Source organism: Cololabis saira, chromosome 7 (genome assembly GCF_033807715.1).
Source record: "Cololabis saira isolate AMF1-May2022 chromosome 7, fColSai1.1, whole genome shotgun sequence".
In the NCBI taxonomy this organism is placed as follows: Eukaryota; Metazoa; Chordata; class Actinopteri; order Beloniformes; family Belonidae; genus Cololabis; species Cololabis saira.
Genome location: NC_084593.1, coordinates 46,562,440 through 46,578,004, shown reverse-complemented (window position 1 = coordinate 46,578,004; position 15,565 = coordinate 46,562,440).

Here is a 15,565-nt window from a genome sequence, read left to right as displayed (position 1 = left end):
GTTACTCAACAGTTACTCAGTACTTGAGTAGTTTTTTCACCAAGTACTTTTTCACTTTTACTCAAGTAATTATTTGGACTACTTTTTACTTCTACCTGAGTCATATTATTCTGAAGTAACAGTACTTTTACTTGAGTACAATTTTTGGCTCCTCTACCAGCTCTGTTTAAGATGAACTTGCATAATGAATCCATCAGTGGCTACAGCCTCGTTAATATCTGCTGCTGCTGCCGGGGCAACATTGGACCATCACTTGCCTTCTTTCTTTAAATTGTGTGGTTGTCTGCTTCCTTTTCATTTTTGTAAGTTAGTAACACTGCAGAGCGCGCTAAAAACCAGATTGATAGAGACCACTGTCGTCAGGGACGCTGGGACATCACATTTCAAGATATGAGGGGGGAATACAAGTGTTGGGAAAGATAATACCTAGTGAAATCCATCATGGTCTTCTGATATGCATTTGTAGTTATTTTACATGTATTAAGTTTTTTTGTTTTTTTTAATTCATGCACAATGATAAAACAGTAATTATATTAACAACACAAGAACAAATAATTGTGCAGGAGAGGAAAAGAAGTCCGAAGGGCTTATAAAAAAATCCTCCCCCTCAATACAAAATCACAAAAACAAATCAATCAATAGAAAAAGAAAGAAAAAAAGAAAAGGTAAAAGAAACAAAGAAAAAAACAATAAACACACAAACAAAAAATATCCATAAAATGGCAATTTCATTTCACTTAGAATAGCCTATTAATTTAGCCTGGATAAGAGATTCCCCACCAAGCTGGTCCTAAACATTTTTAAGGATGATGCAAACTTAAGAGACCGATCTAAAGAGTTCCAGAGTTGAGGGCCATGACATTTAATAAAGGATTTGTGACTGGAGGTAAAAGACAAAGAGGGAAATGAAAGTTCTTCCACCTGTAACTGAATAAGAGTAAATATCTGATGATAACAGAAAAAAATGATGAAAAGTGCCTGGAATGTCTTGTTTGGAATGAATTAACTTAAACATAAACAGGCATGTTTGAAACATATTAATAGAAAAAATTGATAATAATTTAAATTTGCTAAATAAGGGTGCAGAAGGTGCTTGATGAGTAGAATATGAAATCATTCTCAAAAATCTTTTCTGAATTAAAAATAATTGATTAAGGTATGAAGAATAAGAAGCGCCCCAAACAATGTTGCAATATGTGAAGTATGGATAAATTAGACTATAATATAATATCAGGAGACAGGACTGATTAACTAAGAAAGAAACTCCTCTAATAATACCATAGGACTTCATCATTTTTTTGCATACATACTCAATATGTTTCATCCACTAGTAAACCAAGAAATTTTACACATGAAACTTGTTGGATTTCAATATTATTAATTTGGAGCTTTAAATCCTGCTCAGGAAAAATGTTGTTTTTGTTTCTAAAAAGAATATAATTTGATTTATTTATATCCAAGGAAGTAATAGAATAAATCAATACAAATAGACACAGAGTAATTCCATAAATGTATTAAAAAAAACAACATGTTATACATTAAAGTATGAATACCGTTTCCAGGTGTAAAAACCAACATCATCTTGTCAATAAAACAAACGCAGGAACATCCAAACTCCTTGGAAGATACTAGATTATTCACAGGTGGGTTCACTTCACACTTTACAGCTATGAACAGTCTTAGTACCTTCATCTTGCCTTTTTTTCTCGACCCCGGACTCGTTTTTATTCTCTTCTCCACTACAGAGGGAAAAAATAATCTATTTTTTGTCCTGCTCAAAACCAGAACCGACGCCTTGACATCTTGTGTGAGATTAACTTCAAAAATCTCCGTCGCGCTTTACTGCGCATGCGTCGTACTACAGAGGCACGTTTACTGACGTACCCCTTTATAGATGCGTTGTTAATATAACATGACAATTAAAAATAATATTATTATGTTACATGGTCATTTCTCAAAAACGAAAAAAAGAAAAGTAAAAAAAAAGACCTGCGACGTTCGGCGTCCCAGAATGGAATGACGTCATTTGACGTCATACGCGGGCCGTTTTTTAGAAGGATTCACAAAGAGTCGAGATTAGTTGGTGAAAGTAAATGGATCCTGAACAGCTGCGTAGCTGTTCACATCCTGAACAGCTGCGTAGAGCCCAGAATATTCTGTTTCCCCCAAATAGAACCCAGCAGGAGATACTTGCCAGGGAACAAAAGATGGCAAAGGAAAAAGAAAGCATGACATTGGAGCTTGAGTCTAACCGGGAAACATTGGCTGAGCTTGAGTCTAAGCTGGAAACAAAAAATGCTCTAAATAGACATTTGGAGGATGACGTTGAGAGTTTCCAGCAACTTATTACTGTCAAGGACCAGAAATGTCAGAAGCTCAATGATGAGCTGAGTTTGAGACAAGATGACATCATATATTACAAGAGAGTTGTGCAAGAGCTTGGGCTCAAATTGAAAGAAAGCCTAGAACAAATTTCAGAAAAGGATGCACAAATAACAATATTAGAAGATAAAATAAAGGATCTACGGGTGACATGTGAAAAGTATGTTCAAGCTATACCTGAACATGAAGTTTTCCCACCAGACATGGATACAGATGAGACAGAACCAGAAACTGATGTGGACGACTCTCAGGAGTCTCAGACAACAAGTTGGTGGTATTCCTGTGGCAAAGGCCTGTTTAATGTGGTGAAATCCTGCGCCATCAGCACTATTTCTTCTGTACTACTACATGTAGCTCTCACTTATATATGTCAAGGATACTACCCTCAAGGAGAACATCCCTTCTGATGAACGCACCACTTCATTAGAAACTACACAGCCGGGGGTTATTTGTAGAGGTAGAGTCCAGGAACAGGAGACAAGGTAGAGTCCAGGAACAGGAGACGAGGTAGAGTCCAGGAACAGGAGACGAGGTAGAGTCCAGGAACAGGAGACAAGGTAGAGTCCAGGAACAGGAGACGAGGTAGAGTCCAGGAACAGGAGACAAGGTAGAGTCCAGGAACAGGAGACAAGGTAGAGTCCAGGAACAGGAGACGAGGTAGAGTCCAGGAACAGGAGACGAGGTAGAGTCCAGGAACAGGAGACAAGGTAGAGTCCAGGAACAGGAGACAAGGTAGAGTCCAGGAACAGGAGACGAGGTAGAGTCCAGGAACAGGAGACGAGGTAGAGTCCAGGAACAGGAGACGAGGTAGAGTCCAGGAACAGGAGACAAGGTAGAGTCCAGGAACAGGAGACAAGGTAGAGTCCAGGAACAGGAGACAAGAGTGACAATCTGGCACAATTCCACAATTCAAATTTAAATTCAATCTAAGCTGCTTTTAATAACTTATTTCTATTTAAGAAGATAACTGGATGATTCCATGTTCCCCACATGAATTATCTCAAATGATCTCTTTGTTTCATTCACTTCTACTCATGACAACACAATGCCGATGTCATTTTTTCCCATTCTTTTATTGGAAAGCTTCAATTTACAATGATTTAATAGGTAACAACAATAACATAAACACGCATACCTTATGTAAAAAGGGACAAAGTATTATATAAGTGTGGCCAGGTGGAACCTTTCCATTGGCCAGGTGTTTTGAGGCAGGGCATAAATACCTGTGACACCGGGCGTGGTCGAGGAAACAAACATTTCCACCTTGTGGCGTTGGGTGCAGCAGTGTTGTCACTGTTGTCAGCCGTCCAGTTTCACTGATGGTAGTTGCTGTTATGCCTGAGCCGGTGTTGAGCAGGTACTACTTTTTAATGTGACGATTTTTGTTTTGTTTTATTGTTTGTTTCAGTGTGGTATTTGTGACACCAATTCAGAGCTGATGCTTCTATATGTCTTGGGTTAAACAGTAAGAAGCCAGACTGAGGTCCTGTTGCCCAGTGTGAAGTGTGTCTGTAAAGTAGTACACCGTACTGAGGTGAGTGTGCACCAGGCCAGTGGTGTATATGCATCTCTGGCAAACTGTATATATTTAAGTGGGTCTTTGTGTCTGCAGGAGTCGTGGAGCAAGTAGCCTGCTCCAGTCCACTGTGTCTATTCAGACCGAGCTTGAGCACCTTTTGAGATCACTGTGATTTCTGTATACTGAAGCTAGTGAGTCTGGGAACCTCAAAGCACTATTGCACTTTGGAGATCTGGTCATTAGTGGTATCTAAATACCTAGTTTGTCTCCTTTCATTTTGTTGTGTAGCAGAATGTTTTTCTTTTTTTGTATTCCCTGAAATCCTCTTTTTTTCTGTCTTGATTCTGACTTTATAATAAAATAATTATTTTTATATTTACCTCAGCTGACTGACTGCTTCTTACTGTTGGTGATCTTGTCACGAGGTTACATAAGGATATGAAAACACTGTCTTTTAACAGTAATTTTGTTGGGTATTCCCCATGTTGTTCAGTGAATCAACTCCTGTGTGACTGTTCCACTCTTCTCCTCCGTGTCAGCTTCCTCTGCATGATCAGATCCTCCATCACCGGCCTCCTGCGTCTCTGGTTCAACAGAGGGTTGTTAGATATGCCCAAGTCTCTGATCTTTACCTGCTCATAGTCTATATGTGGAAGGTGGCCAAGGCGCTGGGCATTTCCTCCCGCTGAAGCAGTTCATGCTGTAAATGTGACGGGGCACTTTGCTGCCACTCTGTGTCCACAGTTCGTGTAGAGCAATTTTCACCTGTACGTCATCCCAGAACTCCCCGTCCTCTCTCCAAACCAGAGAAGTGTGTGCAGAGTACAAAAATGTACAAAATATGACTGTTGTGTTGCTAATACAAAGACACAATGTACAAGCACATGTTAAACGCTTTCCTAACCAGCTTTCTCCAACACAATGGTACTGCTTTTGGAAATGCCATAACACATGAGGAAGCAGAAGTTTCTGTGCATGGTTCAAAGAGACCACAAGGTGGCGCTAAAGCGCCACATAAACAAGCAGCAACGTCCATGTCAGCTAAACCACAATGTTGAATATTCAGTCATTTACATATAAAGATGGTTTTCCTCTCCCTTAAATTGAGGACACCATAGTATGTCTGATTAAAAACTGATATACACTCCTTTCATACTGAGTATGGTTCAGTATGAATTATAGATCGTAAAAAAACATAGACAAAGCATTAAGTCTTGTGACCCATTGGTTTCTGAAAAGTGGTTCTGAAAGCCATTTTTCTTCGTACGTGGCACAGCCATGTTGCATAGGAAGCTGACTGAAACCAAAAGTGGAAATCAGTCGACCTCTTTACTCTGGCTGCATCTCTGTCAGAGGACAGACTTTAAAGTTCTGATGCTGCTCTATAAAGCTCTGAATGGTTTACGCAGAACCAGAAATCAGGCTTAACGCGCGCTTGTCAGGTTTTTTTCGTCTTTTCAACTGAGCATGCAAACACATAAACTGAGGGTGCAATGCTTATGCACCCTTGTAGAACCGGGCCTGTCTTTCCCTCAGGCAGGAGGCAGGACCTTTAGTTAACCCTTAGTTAAACTTCAGGCATGTCTTAGGGACATCAAGGACTGGATGTCCAGAAACTTTTTGCTTCTAAATTCAGATAAAACAGAGGTTATCATTCTTGGTCCAGAGCATCTTAGGAAGGGATTAGATTAGATAGGTGTTGCGATGGCTTCCAGTGCAACTGTGAGAAACCTTGGTGTTGTTTTCGATCAGGATTTGTCATTTAAACCATATGTTAATCAGGTTTGTAAAATAGCGTTTTTCCATCTCCGTAATATTGCAAAAATTAGGAAAATCCTCTCGCAGAGGGATGCAGAAAAACTAGTTCATGCGTTTGTATCTTCTAGACTGGATTACTGTAATGTGTTGTTAGCAGGATGTCCAAGTAATTTGCTGAATAGGCTCCAGCTGATCCAAAATGCAGCAGCACGAGTACTGACAGGAATTAGCAGGAGAGACCACGTCTCTCCAGTGTTGGCGTCGCTCCATTGGCTACCTGTAAAATTCAGAATTCAATTTAAAATTTTATTACTTGCATATAAAGCCCAAAACGGCTTAGCTCCGCAGTATTTACAAGATTTGATAGTGCCTTATGTTCCTGGCCGAGCTCTCCGCTCCCAGGGTGCAGGTTTACTCGTAGTTCCTAGAGTATCTAAATGTAGATTTGGAGGGCGGGCGTTCTGCTATCAGGCACCATTACTTTGGAACCAACTTCCAATCTGGGTTAAGGAGGCTGACACCACCTCCACCTTTAAAACTAAACTTAAAACCTTTCTGTTTAGTAAAGCTTATAGTTAGTGTTAGTAAACCTCTAGCTGGTGTTGGTAAATCTCTAGGTAGTGTAAACTCTAGTGTGTTAGAGTCAGTAGTCATAGTCGCAGCTATAGAACAAAACTATAATAGTTGGTCTCAAATATAGCTTCGCGGTAGATATGCTGCTATAGGCTTATGCTGCAGGGGGGCACCGACATGATCCGCTGGGCGGTGCCTCTCACCCTTCTTCTCCTCTCCTTTTCCCTGCCTCTCTTCTCCATTACCATTTTTATTTATTATAAATATCTCATAGCTATCATTTTTGTCCATCGTTCCTGTAGTTTCTTGTGCCGGCCCCCCTTTTTTCTCTTTTGTGTATGTTTGCAGGCCGGAGCCTCAGGAGCTGCGTTCTGGCCTGTGTTCCCGGCCCTCCCCCCCCTCTGGTCATCCCATTGCTTCTTCCACCTGCCTACGTGGATGTCTGCTGTTGCTGCTTCCGCCTGCCTGCACCCCCCCCCCCCCCTCTGGTCATCCCGCTACTCCTTCCACATGACTGTTGTGTGCTGCTGACGCCCCCCCCCACCTCTGGTCATCCCGCTGCTGCTTCCACATGACTGTTGTGTGCTGCTGACGCCCCCCCCCCCCCACCTCTGGTCATCCCGCTGCTGCTTCCACCTGCCTGCTGTGTGCTGTCGACGTCCCTGACTCCCCCAGTCTGGCCTTCGGCAGGAGGGTCCCCCCTTATGAGCCTGGTCCTGCTCAAGGTTTCTTCCCTCCTAAAGGGGAGTTTTTCCTTGCCACTGTTTGGCTTAAGGCTTTTCTCCCACTAAGGGAGTTTTTACCTGCCATTGTTTATATAATAATTGCTCGGGGGTTTATGTTTATGTTTATGTTTATGTTCATGTTCTGGATCTCTGGAAAGCGTCTAGAGACAACATCTGTTGTATTACAGTGATTCTTAACCATAGGGCCGCGGCCCACACTTGGGCCGCGAGCGCCATCTAGTGGGCCGCGAAAAAAAATCAGTTTTGTACGTGTGGGCCGCGGGGGCCGCGGGACTGCATAGTCTCCCGACCAAATGAGGAGAAGAAGACCCTCAGCTAGTTGTACGTGTAATAGTAAGAAAAATGGTGTGTATTTATAGTGAAAATCCTTCATTTTGCACAGAGTAGGTTTAGATCCGCCAGGATCAGGGATCGATTACTTGGGTCTGCGCCCAGAGCGAGCGAGCGCGGCGTGTCCATTCATCCCGACACGTCCCCGCGGCCGGGGAGGTCGGTGCCGCTCGGGCGGCTCCGTCGTTACTGCTGAAGGATTGTAGCCTACATGTAGATGTGTGGGCTGGACTGTTGTTCGGGCTCGCAAAAGCATCGGAAAGTGACACGGCTGCAGCGCAGCCAGAGAGCTGCGGGCCCTGCCCGTCTCAGTTGATCAGGCTCGGATGAAATCCGACACGCGCAGTCCTGACAACTTATTAATGTAAATAAAACTTAGTAAGTTACTTAGTAAGTAATTAGCTTGACTCTTACAGAGATGAGAAGCTAAATAAAACTAAATATCGTTCCAGGCTCATCAATGAGCACCTTCTCATGAGAACCTGACACCACCCAGCCCAGATTTAAAGTCCTGGCAGGAGAAATTAGAGCTCACTTCTCTCACTGAACGACAGAAAGTGGGGACATATAAGATTATAAGGGGAAGAAAGAAAAACTGCAAAACTGTTCAATTGTTAAGATGTGTTTATATTCATTTATTATAAAAATGTGTTGAGACAATTAACAAAGAAAAGGGGAAATTCAAACTGTTGGTAAAGAAATAAAATAAGATAGCATTTGAAAAATAAAATAAAATCTATTTTATTTTTAAGAGAAAAAAATTTGTAATTGAAGTTACACATGTTAATGGGCAAATACCGGTATGTACTTTTTTAATATAACAGTCAGATGCAGATGTTGATACAACTATGAGGCTACTTGAATATATATATATATATATATATATATATATATATTGTGATGTTCTGGACCTTCGCTTGAGTACATTTTCTCTAAATGGACCTCTTAAAGTTGAATACCCCTGCTATACAGTGTTAATATTTAACGGGCCCCGGGCCACTCTGTACTGAAAAAATTGGGCCCCATGGTCAGAAAGGTTAAGAACCCCTGTTGTATTAGACGCTATATAAATTGAATTGAATTATATAAATAAAATTGAATTGAATTGACCTTCACACTTAGGAACAGCTTTATTATCACTGCTGTCATGTCAGTGTCATCCTGCTGTTTTTACCATTTTTACTGTTTGAATATTTTTTCTATTTATAATATTATTATTACGGTGACGGGTGACGGGCCAGACTAAGAGCGGTTCACAAATGCCAATCATGAGGAACAAAACACCAAGGACCGTTACGTCGCCCGGATCGGCGTCACCGGGGCCCCGCCCTGGAGCCAGGCCTGGGGTTGGGGCTCCTCCCTGGAGCCAGGCCTGGGGTTGGGGCTCCTCCCCGGAGCCAGGCCTGGGGTTGGGGCCCCTCCCCGGAGCCAGGCCTGGGGTTGGGGCTCCTCCCCGGAGCCAGGCCTGGGGTTGGGGCTCCTCCCTGGAGCCAGGCCTGGGGTTGGGGCTCGCTGGCGAGCGCCTGGTGGCCGGGTCTTTGCCCGTGGGACCCGGCCAGGCTCAGCCCGAAACGGCGACATGGGCACGCCTTCCTGTAGGCTCACCACCCGCAGGAAGGACCATGGCAGGCCGGTGCAATGTGGGCTGGGTAGCAGTCGTGGCGGGGTGCCTCGACAACCCAATCCCTGGACCAAAACCCTCACAGTGGGGACATGGAATATCACCACGCTGGGGGGGAAGGAGCCGGAGCTTGTGCGTGAGGTTGAGAGATACCGGCCTGAGATAGTCGGGCTCACCTCCACACATAGCTTGGGCTCTGGAACCCAGCTCCTTGAAAGGGGCTGGACCCTCCACTACTCTGGAGTTGCCCAGGGTGAGAGGCGGCGGGCTGGTGTGGGCTTGGTTATAGCCCCCCAGCTCAGTCGCCATGTGTTGGAGTTCACCCCGGTGAATGAGAGGGTCGCTTCCCTGCGCCTTCGGGTCGGGAAAAGGTCTCTCACCGTTGTTTGTGCCTACGGGCCGAACAGCAGTGCGGAGTACCCGGCCTTCTTGGAGTCTCTGGGAGGAATACTTGAGAGTGCTCCAACGGGGGACTCCATTGTTCTACTGGGGGACTTCAACGCTCACGTGGGCAATGACAGTGATACCTGGAGAGGCGTGATTGGGAGGAACGGCCTCCCCGATCTGAACCCGAGCGGTGTTTTGTTGTTGGACTTCTGTGCTAGTCACAGTTTGTCCATAACGAACACCATGTTCAGGCATAAGGGTGTCCATCAGTGCACGTGGCACCAGGACACCCTAGGCCGGAGGTCAATGATCGACTTTGTTGTCGTTTCATCTGACCTTCGGCCGCATGTCTTGGACACTCGGGTGAAGAGAGGGGCTGAGCTGTCAACTGATCACCTGGTGGTGAGTTGGATGCGCTGGCGGAGGAGGAGGTTGGACAGACCGGGCAGACCCAAACGGATTGTGAGGGTCTGTTGGGAACGTCTGGCTGAGCCCCCTGTCAGGGACATCTTCAACTCCCACCTCCGGGAGAGCTTCTCTCAGATCCCGGGGGAGGCGGGGGACATTGAGTCCGAGTGGACCATGTTCTCTACCTCCATTGTCGACGCGGCGGCTCAAAGTTGTGGACGCAAGGTCTCCGGTGCCTGTTGTGGCGGCAATCCTAGAACCCGGTGGTGGACACCGGAAGTACAGGATGCCGTCAGACTGAAGAAGGAGTCCTACCGGGCTATGTTGGCCGGTGGGACTCCTGACGCGGTAGATAGGTACCGGCAGGCCAAGCGAGCCGCAGCTCGGGCGGTCCTGGAGGCAAAAACCCGGGTCTGGGAGGAGTTCGGGGAGGCCATGGAGGAAGACTTTCGGTCGGCCTCGAGGAAATTCTGGAGGACCGTTCGCCGCCTCAGAAGGGGGAAGCAGTACTCTGCCGGCACCGTTTATGGTGTGGGTGGGGAGCTGTTGACCTCGACTGGGGACATCGTCGGACGGTGGAAGGAATACTTCGAGGATCTCCTCAACCCGACTGACATGCCTTCCACTGAGGAAGCAGAGGGTGGGGACTCTGGGGCGTGCTCATCCATCACCCAAGCCGAGGTCACTGAGGTAGTTCGTAAGCTCCTCAGTGGATGGGCACCGGGGGTGGATGAGATTCTCCCTGAGTACCTCAAGTCTCTGGATGTCGTAGGGCTGTCTTGGTTGACAGGGCAGGGCTGCCCTTTGTCACCGGTCCTGTTCATAATTTTTATGGACAGGATTTCTAGGCGCAGCCAGGGGCCGGAGGGGATCCGGTTTGGGGACCTCAGGATTTCATCTCTGCTTTTTGCAGATGATGTTGTCCTGTTGGCTTCATCGGACCGGGACCTTCAGCACGCGCTGGGGCGGTTTGAGGCCGAGTGCGACACGGCAGGGATGAGAATCAGCACCTACAAGACCGAGGCCATGGTTCTCCATCGGGAAAGGGTGGCGTGCCTTCTCCGGGTGGGTGGAGAAGTCCTGCCTCAGGTGGTGGAGTTCAAGTATCTCGGGATCTTGTTCCCGAGTGAGGGAACAATGGAGTGTGAGATTGACAGGCGGATCGGTGCAGCGTCCGCAGTTATAGGGTCGATGTACTGGACCGTCGTGGTGAAGATGGAGCTGAGTCGAAAGGTGAAGCTCTCGATTTACCGGTCAATCTACGCACCTACCCTCACCTACGGTCATGAACTTTGGGTAGTGACCGAAAGGACAAGATCGCGGATACAAGCGGCCGAGATGAGTTTCCTCCGCAGGGTGGCTGGACGCTCCCTTAGAGATGAGTTTCCTCCGCAGGGCGGCTGGACGCTCCCTTAGAGATGAGTTTCCTCCGCAGGGTGGCTGGACGCTCCCTTAGAGAATGGGTGATAGTTCGGTCACCCGGGAGGAGCTCGGAGTCGAGCCGCTGCTCCTTCACATTGAGAGGAGTCAGCTGAGGTGGCTTGGGCATCTGTTCCGGGATCCTCCTTGATCCTCCCTAGGGAGGTGTTCCAGGCATGTCCCTCCTCCCTAGGGAGGTGTTCCAGGCATGTCCCACCGGGAGGAGACCCCGGGGAAGACCCAGGACACGCTGGAGAGACTATGTCTCTCGGCTGGCCTGGGAACGTCTCGGACTCCCCTCGGAAGAGCTTGAGGAAGTGTCTGGGGTGAAGGAAGTCTGGGCATCCCTGCTGAGGCTGCTGCCCCCGCGACCCGGGAACGGATAAAGCGGAAGAAGATGAGTGAGTGAGTGAGTGATATTATTATTATTTTTTTATTATTATTTTTATTTATTGCTGTATATACTCTTCTTTTTTCTTCGGGCTTGCTCTGGGAACCGGGAAACACTTTTTGTTTCATGTTATGTCTAACATGTGCTGGGATAACAATAAAAACTCCTGGAATCCTTGAATATCACTTTGTGAAACTGGAAGTCAAATATGATCTTGCTGAAATGGTAAATATGATGCGCAACACTTGCGCAGCTACATTCAAAGTAAAATACTGAAAATTTGGACCCATTATTAGACGAAATAAAAATTCAATAAATGCATTTTATAATGGGATGTTATGTGTTCTGTGTGGGTGTTTTTTTTTTTTAGCAGTTTAAGTATTTTAATCTTGATGGGACATAATTGAACACTGTATTCTGTCAGGCTTTTGTAATAATGCTGTTGTTAGTGGATTGCTCATGAGCACAGAGGACCCAACTGAAAAAGGGCTGTTTATTATTGTTATTATTATTATTATTATTGTTATTATTAGGGCCCGAGCACCTTCAGTGCGAAGGCCCTATTGTATCTGTAGGAATTCTTCGCGTTATTATTATTTTTCTGACGAAAGGAGGGCCTTTTTGCCCCCCTAAACGTGCCCAAAAAGTCACCAAATTTTGCAGGCAAACCAGGCCTGGTGAAAAATTTTATATTTAATGGTTTGCATTAATGGGCGTGGCAAAATGGCTCAACAGCGCCCCCCGGAAAACTTTGTGCCTCAAGCCCCACGATACGGTTTGACGTACATGCACGAAAATCGGTACACACCTGTATCATGGCACAACTTAAAGAAAAGTCTCTTGGAGTCATGCCCGAAACCGAACAGGATGTCGGCCATTTTGAATTAATCGTGTCATTTTGGCGAAATTCATGCCATTCCTTCGGCAGTTAATACGGCCCGAACCGTAACGTGCCCCCAAGTGTGTTATACATCAAATGTAAATGTGCGTCTCCATCCTCCGACACCACGCATTACTTTTCTCTTTCAAAGCATTACCGTGGCGATGCTAGACGCCAAAAAGCGCGCCCACCCTTCATCTGATTGGTTCAGACAGAAAAAACGTTGTGCCTCAAGCCCCATAATACGGTTTGACGTACATGAACGAAAATCGGTACACACCTGTATCATGTCGCAACTTAAAGAAAAGTCTCTTGGCGCCATGGCCGAAACCGAACAGGAAGTCGGCCATTTTGAACATTCTGAATTAATCACGTAATTTTGGAGCAATATATGCCATTCCTTCGAGAATTAATACGGCCCGAACCGTAACGTGCACCAGGGTGTGTTATACATCAAAATATGCGTCTCCATCCTGCAACTACGCGCATTACTTTTCTCTTTCAAAAGTGTTACCGTGGCGACGCTAGACGCCAGAAAGCGCGCCCCCCCTTCATCTGTTTGGTCCATATTTGATAGTTCCTCAAAAGGCACCAAATTTTGCATGCAAGCCAGGCCTGGCGATACATTTGATATTTCATGGTTTGTATTAATGAGCGTGGCAAAATGGCTCAACAGCGCCCCCCGGAAAACTTTGTGCCTCAAGCCCCACAATACGGTTTGACGTACATGCACGAAAATCGGTACACACCTGTATCATGTTGCAACTTAAAGAAAAGTCTCTTGGTGCCATGGCGGAAACCGAACAGGATGTCGGCCATTTTGAATTAATTGTGTAATTTTGGCGCAATTTATGCCATTCCTTCGGCAATTAATACCGCCCAAACCATAACGTGCACCCAGGTATGTTATACATCAAAATGTGCGTCTCCACCCTGCGACTACACGCATTACTTTTCTCTTTCAAAAGTGTTACCGTGGCGACGCTAGATGCCAAAAAGCGCGCGCCCCACTTCATCTGATTGGTCCATATTTGATAGTTCTCCAAAAGTCATCAAATTTTGCATGCAAGCCAGGCCTGGTGATAAATTTGATATTTCATGTTTGCATTAATGGGCGTGGCCTAACGGCTCAACAGCGCCCCCTAGAATACTTTTCTCTGCCATAACTTTTGAATGGTTTGACATAAAGAGTCCTGGGTGGTGTCATGGGACTCGGTATTGAGTCCTTGACCATAATTGGTGAAAATTGGCCCCGCCCTGTCTTCTGATTGGTTGTCCCTATTTCCTGCTATAACTTTTGATTGTTTTGACATAGAGAGTAGTGGGTGGTGTCATGGGACTCGGTATTGAGTCCTTGACCATAATTGGTGAAAATTAGCCCCGCCCCTTCTTCTGATTGGTTGTCCCGATTTTCTGCTATAACTTTTGAATGGTTTGACATAGAGAGTCGTGGGTGGTGTCATCAGATTCTGTATGGGGTCCTTGACCTTCATTGGCCTGAATTAGCCCCGCCCCTTCTTCTGATTGGTTTTCCCTTTTTTCTGCTATAACTTTTGAATGGCTTGACATAGGAAGTCGTGGGTGGTGTCATTTCTGATATGCTTATGGGGGGCGGTGGCCGTGAGTGCGAGGGCCCGTTCATCGCTGCTTGCAGCTTTAATTATTATTATTATTATTATTATTATTAGGGTCCAAGCCTGCAGAGTAGCGCAGGATCCAGCGATGCAAGAGCATTGCAGTTCCAAACGTGATATGCATCTTTTCTACATCTTAAAACAAATTCTAAAACATGGGAACTATCGTGGGACGTGGATGTGATTTATGAGCAAATAAAATTGCCCCTTCAAATTAGGAACAATTTCTAAAAATCAGCCTTTTGTCCTACAGAGCTAATATTTACAAGATATATTCCTTGAACCATGCAAGGAATTTAGGATATTGTAGAAGGATATTTTTTGTTATTTTGTCTTTTCTTTCTTTTTCTTTTCTTTTAATTTTTAATTTTTATAGGTTATATATGATATGATATAGTGAGGAAGGGACAGGACTAAATACGCGTTTTGCTTCCTCCTGTTCCCTCTCAACACATTGTTTTGCTGTGTGTTTTATTTTTGAATGAGACTGTTAAATTGTTTTGCTTTTTTTATATATATTTTGGTGCTTTTGATTTGGTGGGTTTTGTTGTGTTAGAGACAATAAATAAATAAACAATGCCAAACATTTGGTGAACTCTAACTTTTGCTTCACATTACGACGGAGTATTAGGGCCAGACTAAGACAAAAAAAATAATTGGAAATTACGAGAATAAAGTCATAATATTATGAGAATAAAGTCGTAAAATTACAAAAATAAAGTCATAATGTTGCGAGAATAAAGTCGTAATAGAATAAAGTCGTAATATTATGAGAATAAAGTTGTAACATTAGGAGAATAAAGTCGTAACATTAGGAGAATAAAGTCGTAACATTACGGGAATAAAGTCGTAATTTATGAGAATAAAGTCGTAATATTATGAGAATAAAGTCATAATTTATGAGAATAAAATCGTAATATTATGAGAATAAAGTCGTAACATTATGAGAATAAAGTCGTAATATTATGAGAATATAATTTATGAGAACTTTAACAGGAAGAGTGTGTTAAAATGAGGAATATTGAGCATCTTGTGAAGTTAATATTTATATATTTATAATATATTTAATATTACAACTTTATTCTCGTAATATTATAACTTTATTCTCAAAATATTACGACTTTATTCTCAAAATATTACGACTTTATTCTCAAAATATTACGACTTTATTCTCGTAATATTATGACTTTATTTTCGTAATTCTCGACTTTATTCTCATATTATTATGACTTTATTCTCGTAATTTCCATTTATTTTTTGTCTTAGTTTGGCCCTAATACTCCGTCGTATCACAGAGATGTCACGCACTGTGTTTTTTTCAAAAGTATGCCAATTAGATCAACAAGTGTATGTTTGCAACGGATTTTGCCATTTGGAGCAACTTGCTGCAGTCGGTCTCTGAATAGTCCTGCTCAATTCTGTGAAGTTTGATCAACATTCATCAAAACACCAGCGTACAGCATTTTTTTAAATATTTTGCCATAAAACGCATAATAGACTTAAAAATGATTTTTAAA